The 17,774-nt window shown below is 51.0% G+C and overlaps 1 non-coding gene across 1 annotated transcript; it reads left to right on the top strand.

Annotated features, from left to right (window-relative positions):
- Positions 1–1,241: 1,241 nt before the first annotated feature.
- Trnas-gga (transfer RNA serine (anticodon GGA)) lies at positions 1,242–1,316 on the top strand. Its single transcript has one exon. It is a non-coding gene; the product is annotated as a tRNA-Ser (tRNA).
- Positions 1,317–17,774: the final 16,458 nt, after the last annotated feature.

Below are 17,774 nucleotides of genomic sequence, written 5' to 3'. Positions count from 1 at the left end.
AAATCCATTTTATCCGCAAGAAGCGTTTACTTCCTCATGACCGTGCAGCCACGGACACTCGACGGCGAGCTTTCTTGTTCTTTTAACAGCGGAGCTGTTTGAGGTCGAGGTTCATCCCTACGGAGCGATGGTGTTCGCACTTTCGAGCGAAGTAGAGAGAGTGTGAAATAAGGAGAGGAGGCGCAGAAAGAGAAAGAAAGACAGCCAGACAGAACGCGAGAGAAATAAATGTAACAAAATAACTTTTTGGCGAGGCGGGGTTGGAGCCAGGGTACCCACGGTCCGAAGGCGAGCGCCATAACTACTACGCTATACACCCCCGCTTGCAGAACATGCATTATGGGACAAAAACACCTTTGCTTCGAGTTGTCGACAAATTCGACTTCGCCCTGCCATCTGCTAGCTGCCTGGTTAGCTCAGATGGTAGAGCGGCTGCCCCGGAAAGGCGGTGGTCCCGGGTTCGAGTCCCGGACCAGGACGAATTTTTCTTCAACTGCGAGGCTTTCTTTCGAGGAACCCGGTTGGGTTTCCATAGTAGCGAATTGCTACATTTGGGTGGATGTCTCAGTTTCTCTTTAATTACTTATCTCCACCTAGCGGATTTCCGCTGAACTATTACGCCATACACTTGCCTTTGCTTCGAGTTGTCGACAAATTCGACTTCGCCCTGCCATCTGCTAGCTGCCTGGTTAGCTCAGATGGTAGAGCGGCTGCCCCGGAAAGGCGGTGGTCCCGGGTTCGAGTCCCGGACCAGGACGAATTTTTTTCTTCAACTGCGAGGCTTTCTTTCGAGGAACCCGGTTGGGTTTCCATAGTAGCGAATTGCTACATTTGGGTGGATGTCTCAGTTTCTCTTTAATTACTTATCTCCACCTAGCGGATTTCCGCTGAACTATTACGCCATACACTTGCCTTTGCTTCGAGTTGTCGACAAATTCGACTTCGCCCTGCCATCTGCTAGCTGCCTGGTTAGCTCAGATGGTAGAGCGGCTGCCCCGGAAAGGCGGTGGTCCCGGGTTCGAGTCCCGGACCAGGACGAATTTTTCTTCAACTGCGAGGCTTTCTTTCGAGGAACCCGGTTGGGTTTCCATAGTAGCGAATTGCTACATTTGGGTGGATGTCTCAGTTTCTCTTTAATTACTTATCTCCACCTAGCGGATTTCCGCTGAACTATTACGCCATACACTTGCCTTTGCTTCGAGTTGTCGACAAATTCGACTTCGCCCTGCCATCTGCTAGCTGCCTGGTTAGCTCAGATGGTAGAGCGGCTGCCCCGGAAAGGCGGTGGTCCCGGGTTCGAGTCCCGGACCAGGACGAATTTTTCTTCAACTGCGAGGCTTTCTTTCGAGGAACCCGGTTGGGTTTCCATAGTAGCGAATTGCTACATTTGGGTGGATGTCTCAGTTTCTCTTTAAAAACACGAGAAAGAATAACAATTTATGGGAACCATATGATTGCGCTGTACCAACGATTGTAACACAACTTGCTATGGGCGAGAGAGAGAACATGAGAATGAGAGAGACACACCGAGAGAGAGGCGGGACTTGAACCCGCGTAATTACGGTCCGAAGGATAGCGCCATACAGACTACGCTATACACCCACGCTTGCAGAGCTGCGCTGTTTCATCAGATTTTACAAGCGTGGAACTGGCTTAAATTTTTTTTATTGCGCTAGCAATTAGACACTCGGTCTGGACACTCCAAGAGGATTTCTGCTGTCGGCGTCGCCATTGTCTCCGCCGTCGTCGCCGCTGTGAGGTTCCGTACAAAGTCCAAGGACGATACGCGTAGAGGCGTAGAGCCATTTTCGTGCAACTCCGTAGGAGCGCGTTTACCCGGTCTCTCTCCTTCTGTCGGAGGGGTAGGTATTGCCGCGCGCTGTATGCTGCATGTGCGCGTGGAAGCACACGAGAGACGCCCGCTTTCACGTGGAGCGAACACACGGCAGAGAGCAAACGCGGTGTCTGCCGTCGTGCGAAAGGCCGCGGAGAGATGGAAGCGAGGGAAAGGGCGACTATGTGCTGCGGCATCAAATGCGGATCTTGCGACCGGGCGCAAGGGGAACTAGTATCTCGCAGCAAAAGGAGGCAAGTGGGAAGGCTGCGCGGGAGGGAGGGTGGTGGTGGTAGAAACTTTTATTGCCATTGATGGTAGGGGCGAAGACCCCTACATGGCACTTGGGTGCTCCCTTGCTATGAGGACGCACCCTTACAAAGCGAAGGAGAGCCCTTGGAGCGCAATCCTTCTCATAGCACTGGGATGATCCAGCACTGGTCTTGATGGGAAGTGCAGGTCAAAACAGTCTCCCAGTAAGACTCCGCCACGGTCTGTGATGGGGGATGAGGGAAGGTGGGGCATGTGAGGATGGTGTGTAGGAAGTCTCCTGGTTTACTGCAAAGTTTGCATGAGGAGGGGAATTGGTCTGGATATCGTGCATGTAGCAGCAAGGGGTATGGGGCAGTCCGAGTTTGTAGTCGACGCCAGTGTGCGGCCTGCGCTATGATGAGGGATGGGGCTGGGGGTGTGTATTCCCTTCGTTCGTCCCGGTAGTACGAAAGGATATCACTGAAAGAAAGCAGGCGCTCCCTGGCCCATGAGGGCGCTCGACTCCTCCTGCCCGGAATGTAAGACCTCGGGCTAGGGAATGAGCCTCCTCATTGCCAGGGAGGCCGGCATGTGCTGGCGTCCAGATGAGGGTTATGGGGTTCCGGGGCTGCCAGAAGCGTAGTAAGCGAGCAGCGGTGCGGGATATGTAGCCATTGGCATAGTTGACAATGGCAGATTTGGAGTCAGTGATAATTTTGGTGGCAGATGTAGAGGTGAGAGCAAGCGCGATGGCTGCCTCTTCTGCCTCTGTGGTGGAATTGGTGATGATTGAGCTGGAGGTTAGAAGCTTTGCCTGATTGTCGGCTACCGCCAGGGCCATACGGGAGCCTGACGTATACTCTGCTGCGTCCACGTAGACCACATCATGGTCCTCGCTGTACTGTCTGTGGAGGGCCCGAGCCCTTGCTATTCTGCGGTTCCCATCTCGCTCAGGGTGCATGTTCTTGGGGATGGGAGGTATGTTGAGGTTAGAGCGGAGGATAGAAGAAACGGGGACCCCCTCGGTAGGGTGTGTAATTGCGGTTAGGCTTAATTGGGACAATAGAGCGCGGCCAGCGGCTGAGTTAGACGGGATATTTGTGCCGTAAAGGTGGCTTCTGCGAGTTGCTCAAAGGTGTTGTGGACACCGAGTTTGAGGAGTCGGTCGGTGGATGTGCTGGGGGGAAGGCGTAGAGCTATTTTCGTGCAACTCCGTAGGAGCGCGTTTACCCGGTCTCTCTCCTTCTGTCGGAGGGGTAGGTATGGAAGGGCATATGTGGTGCGGCTTATGATGTAAGCCTGAGTAAGGCGAAGTGCGTTTCACTCACGTAGGCCAGCCCGGCGGTTCGCTATGCGGCGAATAAGTCGGGTGGTCTGTTGAGCGTGTGTTTGGAGAGTCTTTATGACTTCTCCGTGCGCGCCGTGGGAGTGTAGAACTAGTCCTAGCACGCGGATTTTAGATACTAGTGGGATAGGATGGGTACCTAGCGTAAGGGAGATGGAAGGAATGACTGAATCGTGTTGCTTGGGGCGGTAGAGAAAGAGCTCTGATTTGGAAGGGGAGCATGTCAGGCCGCGCTCCTGTACATATGTGTCGATGGTGTTTAGTGCCAATTGTAGATGTTGTTCTATTTCGGCGTCACTGCCGTGGTTTGCCCAGACAGTGATATCGTCGGCGTAAAGGCTGAAATGAATGTCGGGAACTTGAGCTAGTTGTTGGGGTAAATGAAGAAGTGCTATGTTGAATAGAATAGGGGAGAGGACGCCTCCCTGGGGCGTACCTCGAGCTTCCAGTGTTATGCCTGGGAGGCGGTGGTCGCCGAAGGTAAGGGTAGCTGTGCGGTGGCTGAGGAAGTCTCGGATGTAGTTGTACATCCTGGTGCCCACTGCCAGGGTTGTAAGGTTCTGTAGGATAGCTGAGTGTGTAACGTTATCGAATGCCTTCGTGAGATCCACACCTAGGATAGCTTTGGTGTCGTAGGTTTGGGAATCTAGAATGTGTTGTTTTAGCTGTAGAAAGACGTCCTGTGTGGAAAGCCCAGGACGAAATCCAAACATACAGGTGGGTATGAGATTGTTGCCTTCTAGGTACTTGCTGAGCCTGGTCTGGAGTACATGCTCCCTGAGTTTGCCGACAGAAGAAGTGAGGGAGATCGGTCTGAGGTTAGAGGTGAGCAGAGGTTTCCCAGGTTTGGGTAAGAACACGACTTTGGCTTCTTTCCATTGCGGTGGGAGGGTGCCCTTTTGCCAGCACCCGTTAAAGTATTCGGTAAGAGCGGCAATGAATTGGGCGTCGATATTCCGGAGCGCCTTGTTGTGTACCCCGTCTGGGCCGGGGGCTGAGGACGTGTTAAGTCTCTGGAGTTCAGCCTGAACTTCTGCTTCTGTAATGGGTTGGTCAAGGAGGTCGTTAGCGGGGCCTCTATAGTCGGGGTGTGTTACAGGAGGGTATGTGGGGAAGTACTGATTTCGAAGTTCTTGGAGGAATTCCGGTGGAGTTGTATCGGAAGTATGCATGAGTTTGGTGAGGTTGTGTCTTTGTGTGGTCTTAGATTGAGTGGAGTCTATCAAGTGCCTAAAGAGGTTCCAGGTCTGAGGTAGACTCATATTGCCATTTAGCTTGTTGCATAGTGATTCCCAGTTTTGTCGTGAAAGATTCGCCGCGTGCGTCTCTATCTCTTTGTTGAGACGGGCGAGGCGGCGTCTAAGTGTTCGGTTCCAGCGCTGCCTTTGCCAGCGTCGTTTTAGGCCTGCTTTAGCTTCCCATAAATGCAGGAGGCGGGAGTCAACTGTGTCGCTTGGGCAGTCCTCTCGTAGGGGACGAGTTACGGATCGAACATCACTTTCTAATTGTTTGGACCAGTCGGTGATATCCGTGATGGGGACGACGGTGCGGGCTGCTCTACATGATCGGAAAGAGTCCCACTTCGTGAAAGTGGAGCCTCTGGGAGGTCTGCGGGGTAGTTGAGCATTTAAGAGAATTTCGATGATGCTATGATCACTACCCAGATTCTCTTGTGTGTTGCACCATGTGGCGTGAGGGAGGCGATGTGCGAATGTAAGGTCTGGTGTAGTGTCTTTACAGACACTGTTACCCGTGCGTGTAGGAGAGGTAGGGTCGGTAAGAAGGGAGAGACCGGTCTGTTGCGCTGCTAACCACACCCGACGTCCTTTCGGTGTGTCGTGCTGGTAACCCCAGGCCGTATGCGGGGCGTTAAAGTCTCCTACGACGAGTAAGGGGCACTTGTTTGCTATGCGCTTCGCAAGAGTAAAAAGGCGTTCGAAGTTGCTTTGTAGGCATTTAGGGTGGCTGTATTCATTCAAGACGAAGATACTATTCGCTCGAGCGTGTTGTGGCACAAGCTCAATTAGAAGGTGATCAATGTCTTGAATCGCTAGGGAATGGGAGATGGTGGTGATTGAGCGGCTAACTAGAAACGCTACCCGAGTGGGCGGGGGGATGTGGGTAGAATAGGAGTATAGCCGGGGAGGGTGAGTGGGTTGGAGGGCTCCTGCAGGGCAAGGATGTCGGGTCCTGTAGCGCAGGACAGCAGTTGGTGGACCACATGACGCTTCAGGCCAAAGCCCCGGCAGTTCCACTGCCAGAGAGTAAGATTACCGTTTGGAGCTGCCATCATGCATGAGAGTCGATTGGGGGGTTGGGAGTCGTGATAACTGGGGGGTGGGAGTCGTGAGCTGTGGTAGGGATAGGGTTGTCTTGTCCTTCAGCTGCTTTAGGCTTCTTACGTATACTTGGGGTGGAGTCCAGCTTTGTGAGGCGGGTTGCGTAAGAATTTAGTCGGGACTCAAGATCGCTATAGCGGTCAGAAAACCCCTGGGTTAGCATGTCGAATCGGTGATTAAGAGCAGCATTGTCTTGTGTTATGTTAATAACCGCGTCTTTGAGGGTTGCACATTCCTGGTTGATGTGAGTGACAGCGTCCTGCAATTTTGCCTCAAAGCGAGTAGCAAAGGACCCAAGAAGGGTTGGAATGTCGTCTAGTGAGAGGGGGGTGGTGGGAGGTGGCGTTGTGCATGTGGTTGAATTTGTAGAGGGTTCCGTGTCAGCCTCCATTGCTAGCGAATCAGGAGAGGAAGTAGGGTTGGAGTGGCTGGGCAAGGTATGGTCGTTGGGTGGGTGAAGGGGAGGAGGTTGAGGTGCGGTTGGAGCGGGGGTAGGTGAAATGGGAGATCCAGTGGCAAGAGCACTTATCTGGGCTTCCAGTTTGGCGATGCATTGTCGAAGAGCGGCGGCTTCTGCTCGGGCTGCTGTAGCTTCTGTTTTGGCTGCCGCTGCCTCCTCCTGGGATTTCGCCAGGGCGTGTTGTAAACTGGGATTCACTGTCATGGATGTCGTGTGCTTGTGAGAAGAAAGGGGCGTGTTCCAGGCTTGTTTCAATGGCTCTGTCCAGGCTTGCTTGTGTTGGTTGGGCTGGGTGGGTCCGGATGACAATTGGAGAAAACTGTCCCTGGGTGGGACTGATTCCTGCTGCTGCGTTTCTGGGTGGCTTGGCTGTTTCCTTGGCTGGTGAAGGTTTCGTCCCTTGCACGATCCCGTGCCGGTAAGATGAGGGCCCTCACACAAATGCATTTGGGCGTACAAGGAGGGTCTTGCTGCGAATGCTGTGTTCCACAGCGGGGGCAAAGATTAGTCTTGGGGCTTGGGCATACGTCGTGACGGTGACCCGGCTGTCTGCAATTGGTACAGGCATCCGGACTGCCGCGGTATAGGGTGCAGCGGTGGATGGCTCCCATGTACTTGATGGAGTGCGGGACTGCGTTTGCGTCGAAGGTGATTTGGATGGACTGCGTCTTTCCCATGCGTCGGGCTGCTAGTATGGTGTACTCCGGATTTCTTCTGACCAAGTCTTGGTAGAGTTGCGTTGGGGTCTCGTCGTCATAGGCGTTAGTGATGACTCCTCTGGCAGCCCCGGTGGGGGTGCCACGTAAGCCGTGCAAGGGTAGGTTTGGTCTCCAATTGCGAGGGAGGTTAGCGTCTTGAGAGTCTCGGCTGTTGGGGAGTGTGTTGTTGCCATGGTGAAAGTATTGTTGGTCGGGTGGGTGTGCAGGCAGAAGTCGTCCGGTAGAGGGATTCGGAGCTGGGTCTGCACTGCTTTCGTAAGTTGAGGTGTTCGGACGTCTAGAAGTCGTAGTTCACCTCGCGGGCGAACGACCACTCGAATAGCGTTGGGTGGGAGTGGTGGCAGCTGCTTGCTACGCTGCACTGTGAGGTGCGTCTCCTTGGTCGCAGGTGGTAGGCGGGCCGGCGTCTTGCCGCTGCGGGTGGCGGCTGTTGCGTCGTGCGCCGCGTTCCTGGCGTTCGGGTTAGCTGCCTCGGAGGTAGCGTTGCCGGAGTGGTGAGGTGGTTTCGGCGAACTGCCTGTTCGGGAGGCGTAGGCTTTATACAGCACTGGTGTCCAATCGTCTGACTGGAGCTCTTGTGCGGTTATGGTGTGGCCTTCAACCGTTACATCCATCATAATGGCTGGCGTTGCCGGCGGTGCCTGCGGAGAGGTAGAGTCCGGGTGAGGCTTAACTGGGCAGCTGAGCGTCTCGGTCCGATAATCGTTCTCAGCACAAAAAAGGTCGGATTTCACCCGGAATGGGCGGTTTCCCTGTCTTCCTTAGGCACTTATGTCACTTCTAGAGCAGATTAGTGGCCGTAGGAGAGATTGGGTAAGAGCAGCACGTACTGTTTGCCGGAGCCGACGTTGCAGGCATCCGCTCGCGTTGGCCCCTACGCGGCGTGTCCGGGAGGGAGGGGGTGCGGCTGCTGCTCTGCGAGCAACCGCGTACTTGTACTTTGCTCGGCGGTGGGCGCGTCGCGCTCACCGTATCTTGAAAGCGATCTGCAACACGGTTCCTACGTTTGACTGCACTGTGCTTTCGGCACTCAGTTTCCGTTGAAGTGTATAGTGGTCGCGATATACGACGCCTATAGAACGCCGCGTGTATACGAGCGGTGGAACGCACGTCAGCACGCAACGAACGCGGAGGTGCAATCTTCTGTGTTTATTTCACGGGTCTTGCGCAACACTGTGCTGGCGCTGCAATCCGGAGTGCGGTTAGGGCGCGCCCCTACAAGGATCCCCCGGATGGAAGACATGGATGAATCATTAGGTGCGTTTCGCGCCGATTAAACTATTTAACTCTCGGGAAGCGGAAACAAAACAGATGAGTTCGGCATGTACGCAGGTTTTACGCGGTCGATGTCACAGTGAACGTCTTGTCGGTACGCCCAAGCATCTTGAATGGGCCTTCGTACGGTGCCGTAAGAGATGGCCGGATGTCTTCGCGTCGCACAAAGACGTGACTTGATGAAGCAACGTCTCTGCTCACGACGACATCGTAGTTGGACGGTTGTCTTGCAGGCGTTGGTCGCAGACGTTGACACGGGTGCCGAAGCCGCTCGATGTAGTCAGGCGGCGACAGGTCGGGGGCAGGAGCCGGGGCGAAAAATTCACCGGCCAGGCGAAGGGAGGTGCCATACACCAATTCAGCTGCAGTGCACCCGAGGTCTTCTTTAATCGCCGAGCGAATTCCGAGCATCACGAGGGGAAGCTCGTCAAGCCATGAAGTCCGGGCGTTGCGAGAGATGAGTGTCCGGTTCTCATCTGGACGAAAACCTCCAAGCCGCCACCACAGGCACCGGCAAAGGTCACGGACGCCGCGCGCGTTCAGTGCGAACGCGGTCTAAAGCGCAAAACGCCGATGGCACGACTACAGTTGCTGGCGCTGCTACATGGGCCCCCGGCTACTGAAGTGGCCCCGTGAAAGTCGGGAGTCTGAACGATACGAATCACGGTGTTGTACCGTGGGCGTTTTCGTACCGTGGCCGCTGTTGTAACGTGTCCGGTGTCGTACCGTGGCAGGTGTCGTCTTGAGGCGGTGTCGTACCGTGGCCGGTGTCGTACCCTGGCCGGTGTCGTACTGAGGCGGTGTCGTACGGAGGCCGGTTTCGTACCATGGCTGGCATACTCGTATCGTGGCTGGCGTACTCGTACCGTGGCCGGCGTGCTCGTACCGTGGCCGGCGTTGTACCGAGGCCGGTGTGATCGTACCGTGGCTGGCGTGCTCGTACCGTGTCCGGCGTGCTCTTGCCGTGGTCGGTGGGCTGGACCGTGGCCGGTGACCGCCGTAGCCGGTGAGCGCTGTGGCCTCGCGAGCGCCGTGGCCGAATCACGTAAGTACATACGTCCGGGTCACCAAGCTATAGTGGTCGCGATATACGACGCCTACAGAACGCCGCGTGTATACGAGCGGCGGAAAGCATGTCAGCACGCAACGAACGCGCAGGTGCAATCTGTGTTAATTTCACGCGCCTTGCGCAACGCTGTGCTGGCACTGCAATCGGGAGCGCGCGTAGGGCGCGCCCCTACAAAGTGATAGACCGCACGAACGTTCGCTCGCTGCTGCTGGCGCGCTCGCTCACGTCAACGTTTCGACAGCGGTTGCGTGCGGTCATCGAAATGTCATCTATTCATGTTTGTGCGCGCTGACACCATGTCTGGTAATTCAATTAGTAAGCGAATGTGTCCATGTTTATACCGCCGATAAAACTACTATACTTACTCCGTATAGCCAGCGCCTCCTCTATTTTCTTTCAATGCCAGTGCAATCGCTCGCCCCGCAATGTGAGCCATTGCTTCGCCTTAGTCGAGTGAGTTGCCGCGATCTGGCGCTACCCAGAGGGTACAACTGCTTGCGTCATGCGTGCGTCTGAGCCACTGAGCGCGCGCCGCTGCCGTTCCGGAGGAGATGCGGTAGATAAAGTCACTGGAACCTGAAAAGTACCGCAACCGCCGGAGCGCGCGCACGCAACACTTCGCTGTTGTTTCCAGATTTGGTCCAACGCGTCTCTCGGGCGGCAGCCGCTCAGCTATGTAGCTTCGCAAATCGACAGATTTCATCGTCCTGTACATAAAAGATGAGATGGCGCATCTTCTATGGGTGCGAATCAGTACAGATAAGTACGATCGGGAGATATTTACAGGCGCCAAATCGGATGCAGCGGTACCAGCGAACTGGCGCTCGAGCGGCTGTTCTTTCGTTTGTTCACCTTCCCGATAAGTTTTGTGCTAGTTGGGAAGCTATCCAAGGAGTATACTAAACTGCTGGGGGGACAGCCTGCATAGTTAGGCAACATTACTCGTGCTTTAAGCATTTTATACGTCGCCGGCCTACGTGAATCTCGGGTTTGCTTACATTGACTGTTTTACCCTCGTAGCTTACTCGTAGCTATTCGACGCGTTGCGGAAAACGCGAGCAGCTATTCCTCGGGTTTTCTGGCTTGCGACAGTGAAGAACAGCACGATGATTGTCCCAGTGGGCCCTGTGAAATCGACAAACAAAACCGTGTTTCGCTTAGCTAGATACGATATAAATTACATGTATTCGGAATGTGAAGCATTCAACTGTGCGCCACTCGCTCTAAATGCAAAACGAACCCGGTGCTCGTTTGTCACACAGGATTTTTTAGGCTGACTAGGTATCAAGAGCTACCACGCATCGTTTATAAGTATATATATATATATATATATGGATGTAATCGGTTTCTAACGTGGCTACTCATTTACTGCGCTCGAAAAGATTGATACAGATCGACTTCAACAAAGATGAACTGTCCCTAAGTACAGCACAAGGAAAGATATGCTAAACCAACTTTATCCTGGTCACGTTCCTGTTGTTTGAAGCAGTAATAAACAAGAACACGCGAGAAAAAATATATTTTAATATTTGACATTGGCAGGTCGACAGATCATTATTGCAGTAGTTTTCTCGCGACATTATGTTGTTTTTCACACAGTCACCCGCATTCCGATAGTCTTCGAGCCACATTTTGCTCGGTTCTGCATATTTCTGAGTATCTCGATCCTCGCTTTGTTTGCGCAAGGCGAATCGCAGCCTTCAAAGCAAACGCGTGACGAAGCTTCGATCTCGGTCACATTATATGGCATTTAGGCAGTTCGATGATACCGCAAATGTTCTCAAATTTGCGGTATCATGGACCAACTTTGCGATATCATCAAACTCACGTTGTGGGAGTGAATTTGTCGCGCTTTATTCGCTGCAGCTAGATGTCACGGCGTTTGTCACTCTTTCCGCTTAATTGAGATCGCGAAAAGAGCTTTCCCGGACTCCCGGTGGTTGCTGCAACCGAAAGCGCTGCACCCGGCCGGGCGTTTCCTTTCGTTTAGTTTTAAGTCTAGGAAGGTTCCATATGCCCTAAATTACACAAAATGCAAAATCCGACCTCGTCCATGGCTCATACGCACGGCGTGTGCGAGCGATGCCTTTTTCTGCTTGCCCGCTCCGGCGCTGCGTGGAGCATCTATGGCAGAAAGGGATCACCTGACTGCAACTGACCAATCGGCGGCGCAGCGGCGAAGAGAAAAGGGTTGCGGTACTTTCCAGGCTCCGGTGACTTTAGCGGTAGACGCTTCACGCGTCGGTCAGGATTAGTTTCTCCGACTTCCGTCGTGAGGCACCACCCAGAGGGTACTGTCCCCCACGACCGTAAAGCAGGCGAGAACGCTAGACGACGGTGGAAAGGAGGAAAGGGCGATCGGAGGGGGCGGTGAAAGGTTGGATCGGCCGCATCTGGCTGGCATTGAAAAAAATAGTGGAGAAGCTGATATAACTCTTTACTAATTTGCTATCGCAATTGATGCTTCGCCTTTCGGGGGGAGCTGCGACTGTTTATTTCATCTGCACATTCGGTGCCGCCGCTAGTACGGATGCCAGCTGGTGGTACTGCAACGAACCCAGCGGCGCGCGTTCTCCGCTGTGATGGTTTGACCTATTCGACAAGGGAACTGCCAGCCTGCAGCCCCCACGGTCACGAAACCCGGCGAGGTTCTCAGCGAAAAGTTTCGCTTTTAGAAAAGAGCTACCAATATTTCTTACGCGAAGAAATAGTCAGCTAAACGAGAAACTATGTACACATTATATTTACAGTAGCGATTGAAGCACCGACAGGTTGGATTCACAGCGCGAGCCCAGTTCGTTCGTCCTCCTCTTAGTTTGAGTGATGGCGCCCGCGTGCCTCGTTCAAACGACGAAATACAAAACGCGTGTAGCATAATCCCCCGGCAGAAGAAGCGACATCTCGGAACGACTAAATGTCATCACTGGGAGGGTGGTGCTTACTCAGTCGTGTAACGTGTGCGATATCACTGGACTTGGAAGCAGAAGGGGCGTCACGGTCAATTTCGTAAAGTGACGAGAGTCACGGCACGAATCACTAGGTGTGGGCCTTCGTAGTAAAACAGCAGTTTTTCTGACAGGCCGACGACAAGCCGAAGTGAGAGAGAAAGAAAGCTAGAGAGAAAAAAAGATTAAATTTGCTTGGGAAACTGCGATTTCAACCCGGGTACTCACGGTCCGAAGGCGAGCGTCATACCCATAACGCTATACACTCATGCTTGGAGAGCTTCTAGCCTAAACAAGCTCAACTCAGGTGTAGCCAAGGCCTAACCTAACTACTGCCAAGTTCAACCTAGCTACACGAGTATAGGCCTAGCTACAACCAAGCTTAAACCTCGAGATCGCCAAGTTCAACCTAGCTACCGCCAAGAGACGCACTCAATCGGCCAGCTTTGCTGTGTCTTCAGCTTTGCGCGGCCTAGTGCAAGCTTTCGCCAGCTTTTTTTTTTTTTTCTATAGCTTGATCCTTGCAAAGTTATCGGGTGGACAGTCTAGTTGGGAGCTCTAGCAAAACTAAAAAAAGAAAGAAGAACGTCTTCAGTGTACTTCCCTTTGCCGATTGCCTTCTTCAATCCACAGTGGAAGAAATAAACACTAGGTCCCAAGAACGCCTTTGTTGAAACCGCATTCACTAAGACAAAACAATAAAACTGAATAAATAATTGGTTTACCAAGTTCAAGCTAATTGTTCATATATTGTGCTACATATTAGTAACCTACAAGTTGGTCTGGAATGCGGTAATATATATATATATATATATATCTATATATATCATCAGTCTATATTTGTGTCCACTGCAGGACGAAGACCTCTCCCTGTGATCTCCAATTACCCCTGTCTTGCACTAGAGTATTCCAACTTGCTCCTGCAAATTTCCTAACTTCATCATCCCATCTGGTTTTCTGCCGACCTCGACTGCGCTTCCCTTCTCTTGGCATCCATTCTGTAACCCTAATGGTCCACCGGTTATCCCTCCTACGCATTACATGGCCTGCCCAGCTCCATTTCTTCCGCTTAATGTCAACTAGAATATCGGCTATCCCCGTTTGTTCTCTCATCCACACCACACCCTCTTAACGTTAGGCCTATCATTTTTCGTTCCATCGCCCTTTGTGCGGTCCTTAACTTGTTCTCGAGCTTCCTTGTTAACCTCCAAGTTTCTGCCCCATATGTTAGCACCAGTAGAATACAATGAGTGTACACTTTTCTTTTCAACAACAACGGTAAGCTCCCAGTCCTGCCTGCCGCATGCACTCCAACCCAATTTTATTATTCTGTAAATTTCTTTCTCATGATCAGGGTCCACTGTGGGTAATTGACCTAGATAAACGTACTCATTTACAGACTCTATAGGCTGACTGGGGATCCTGAACGCTTGTTTCCTTGCCTGGCTATTGAACATTATTTTTGTCTTTTGCATATTAATCTTCAACCCCATTCTTAAACTTTCTCGGTTAAGGTCCTGAATCATTTGCTGTTATTCGTCCCCATTGTTGCTGAATAGAACAATGTCATCTGCAAACCAAAGGTTGCTGAGATATTCGCCGTGGATCCTCACTCCTAAGCCTTCCCAGTCTAAGAGCTTGCATACTCCTTCTAAGCATGCATTCAATAGTAAATAGCATTATATATATATATATATATATATATAGTAGTAGTAACTGTATTTTTCAATGGGCCAAGCGTATTTAGGAAAGTCAGAAGCACAACTTCGCGGTTATCTTAGGTTTAATATTTTCCCAACAGTTTCGGTCGGTGGACCGACCTTTTTCAAGGGATACAGGAAAATCTTGTATATATATATATGGTGTGTACTAAGCTTCATAATAGAACAGTGGTGTGTAAGCTTACTGTGATGCTGGCTAACTAGGTTGTGACAACGTATAAAAAAACTGAATGAGGTGAACATTATCGTGCCCTCACAAACTTCACCTCGTCGCAGAGAGGACTGTACACTAGACTTACAAGTTCTGTGGGAGGAAACGCGTGCTCACTCTGCTATGAGAACGTCGACATTTTGAACTGGTTAAAGAAATGGTTTCCTGCCGACAGGAAGGAAGCGCTGAGACTTGACCACGTAAATTCAGACAAAATAGCAAGAGCACGCACCGTGGGTGCCTTATCGTAGGTTCGCAAGGGTACTTTTGAAGCTCCTTCGCTACCTAGTACTTCAGTCCACATTGTCTGCCACTCACCGTTTTTCGCGTGCCAACCAGTATGGCACCTTCTCAACATAACCATGCCAACTACAATGCGAAACACTTCAACACATTAATAGACACGTCTGAGCGCAGCAAACTTGATGTACTTCAAGTGCTTGCACGTAAACGCGTGTCGGCCACATTAACTCCTCCCGTTATTCTAAATACTACTCAGATCTATCATTTTTTGGTACATGCATAGTGGACACTTCATATAAGCCTATTACCATGCGCTGTGTGGGAAGATTTTCTAAATAAAACAAACTTTTACTGGGTTGCACGTGCAAAATTGTTTCTAGAAATTTTCTTTTTTGTCAAAAAAAGGTAAAGGAAGTTTATTGCTACATGCCGCGTGATTCTGAAGATTTTTGCGCCGTAAGCTGCCAGACCAAAAACATTTACACTGTTTCAAAATAGGCATAGGTTAGCTCAGAAATGTTTGTTTTTCTAATAATTACAATCAGTAGCGCAACCCATGGAAGCATCTGCTCGCAAATGACAGCATGACCTCAGGTTGAGCCGACTGAACCAACCTTAACGTTGTCCATATGTGCAAAATTATTAAGCGAACACGCTCAGAATCTCGAGTCAGTTAAGTATGACAACCTTCTCATGATTCCAATATGGACAAGTTTGTCACAGTTCATATTCAATACAAACACTCTTTACAGGGATCAGCAAAGAAAACAGAGGACATAACACATGTCCAGGGAGATATAGCAAAATGGCGTTTCGCTACATTGAACCAATGCTCACACGTCATTGTAATGTAAACTGAATTCGTAAATATAGAATTGGTGTCTGCAAATTTCAGATAGCAATGCTAGCTTGACACCTCCTCCGTGCGAGGAATATTTTGTTTATTAGCATTTGTTACAATAATGCTGATTGCGTGTCCTTAATTACAGCTACCGCGAAGTGCTCGATGTACGTGCGCGGACATCTTCCTAAACTCACGGACGCTCCACGTAATTGCCAGATATGGTTCAACAATTGCAGCTCCTCGAGACAAGTTTACATGCCATACAGTGATAAGTGTAAAAATTATTGAATGGGCACTGAGGGTTGCAAGTCTTATGGTTTGCGGAAATATCAATAAATATCTCTTTGTAAAGCAATAAAACTATTTGACTTGTTCCAAAAGTAGCCAGCATGATTTCTTTAAATGTTTAGGCAATTTATTCCCCCAACCCTTACCTGCCAAGGTGGCGCAATGGCTTTGTCGTTGCGATGCTAAGCCCAAGAGCGCGGATTCAACTCCCGGCCGCGGAGGCCGCATTTCGATGCGAGCGGAACCTAATAACGCCGGCGTACCGCGCATTGCGTGTATGGAAAGAAATGTCATATGGTTAATATTATTCCTGATTCCACCACTACAGTATGCCTGACAATAAGATCGTGGTTTTGCCACGTAAAACACCAGAATTCAATGCAGTACACCTATAATTAAACAGAGTGAGGTAAACCGAGTTATTCTGTACGAGTCCGAGAAAAAGTTCATTGAGGCGTGCCTATGTGCTCACTGCGCCAGCTGCTAGCGAGGTGCCACCTTCTACCGCTGCTGCGTTGACGCCGCCACGAGGAAAAGCAAGTAGACGGGCTCACTTTCACAGCCCCGGGCTCAACACAAGCTAAAGAAGTTGCTATCGCCCTAGCTGCCTCTGATCCCCATTTCAATATATCCTAACCGACTCGCGTGGGGCTTGTAGAAATTATGAAACTGGTTGGGTCACCCCGCTAGCGGAAGGAATATTGCAGAACTATAGTAACGGGGGAATCGATTATACACCACGTTGCCTAGTCTGGACTCCGGGCCACCAGGATATAATGGGCAATGAAGCCGCGAACACGGTGGCCTGAGCACTCTACCACCGGGCGTGCCACTTAGATCCGGAGTACCTGGAACCCGAAGGCGGCGAACACGGTGGCCCGAGCACTCAACCACCGGGCGTGCCACTTAGATCCGGAGTACCTGGAACCCGAAGGCGGCTATCTTCTTACATTCAAAGATACCACGAACAAGGACAGGCACCGCCAATACCCAACTCCTGCAAAGGGGTTGGGCAAGGTTGATGAACGCATCTTGTTCCGACTTTTCACTAGCACTTTAATGTGCCCGGCAATCTTAAAACATTTCGATTCTTCCTTCACTGGCAAGTGCCAATACTGTGGGAAGGTGGCTGACACCTACCACATGGTTTGGGCTTGCCAGCTCAACTCAGCTCTACGTCCCAACCCTAACACAACCCGAGAGGAGTGGGAGGCGACTCTGCGTGGTCGCTCGGAAATTCAGGCCAAAAAGGCCTTGGTTCGGAGGACTAAGCTAGCGGCTGGTACCATTGGGGTCCCGGAATAGGGACTCCAATCATTGAGAAGCCCCGTAAATTCTCCACCTCTCTTTTTGTTTTGAATAAAGGCTTTCAAGCAAAGCTTCGCGTAGGCCCTTTCGAATTTCAAGACGCAGACCAAGAGCACTTAAGCAAAGTGGTATCTCAGGACACCTGGAATAAAGTCGTGAGTAAATGAACAGAAGAATTCGATTCAAATGTTTTATCTCAACCACAGGCCCCAGCAATACTAATCTAACGTATAAGAGATAAACAGTGGATTTTTTTTCTTCTGTACTGGAAACGTTTATACCACAATGGTGACTGTTCCTCACAACATGGCATGTTTACCTCTTAAGAAAGACCTCAACAGCGAATGAAAACACTAACCGCGCGGACAACGACACAGGTGGTCGCAGAATTCGCTGTTCTTTAGAAACAAACGTGATGTGTTAAACCGAAATGTTTTCGGGTTTACTTGCGGTTCGGGTTCAAGCTTTTACATATTTGTTCGGTTCGGTTCAGGTTCAGATCCAGAGCAAAAGCATGATGGTTTAAAGGAATGATGGAATTAAAAGTTCTCGAGGACAACGTTTTCCAGGTTCTTTCGCGAATATACATATATGGACGAAATAAGGTTTCTACCGGTAAGGGACACAAACCGACGTATGAGGTCAGTCTCAAAAGCTGCTGTCTTGAGATTGTAAAATGTTGGAGACTGATAGATTCTACAATGTAAAATGTTGGACACTGATAGAATCCCGGCCGTGGCCGCCGAATTTCGATGGAGGCGACATGCAAAATCGCCCGTGTGCTTCCGTTGTAGTGGACGTTAAAGAACCCCAGGTGGTCAAAATTAATCCGGAGCCCTCCACTACGGCGTGCCTCATAATCAGAACTGGTTTTGGCACGTAAAACCCCAGAAAGAAAGAAGAAAAAGAGGGAAAAGAAGG

The sequence above is a fragment of the Dermacentor silvarum genome, chromosome 9, assembly GCF_013339745.2.
Source record: "Dermacentor silvarum isolate Dsil-2018 chromosome 9, BIME_Dsil_1.4, whole genome shotgun sequence".
NCBI classification, from domain to species: Eukaryota; Metazoa; Arthropoda; class Arachnida; order Ixodida; family Ixodidae; genus Dermacentor; species Dermacentor silvarum.
The sequence above is the reverse complement of the archived record's forward strand: the minus strand, read 5'-3'. Positions and strand labels throughout refer to the sequence as shown.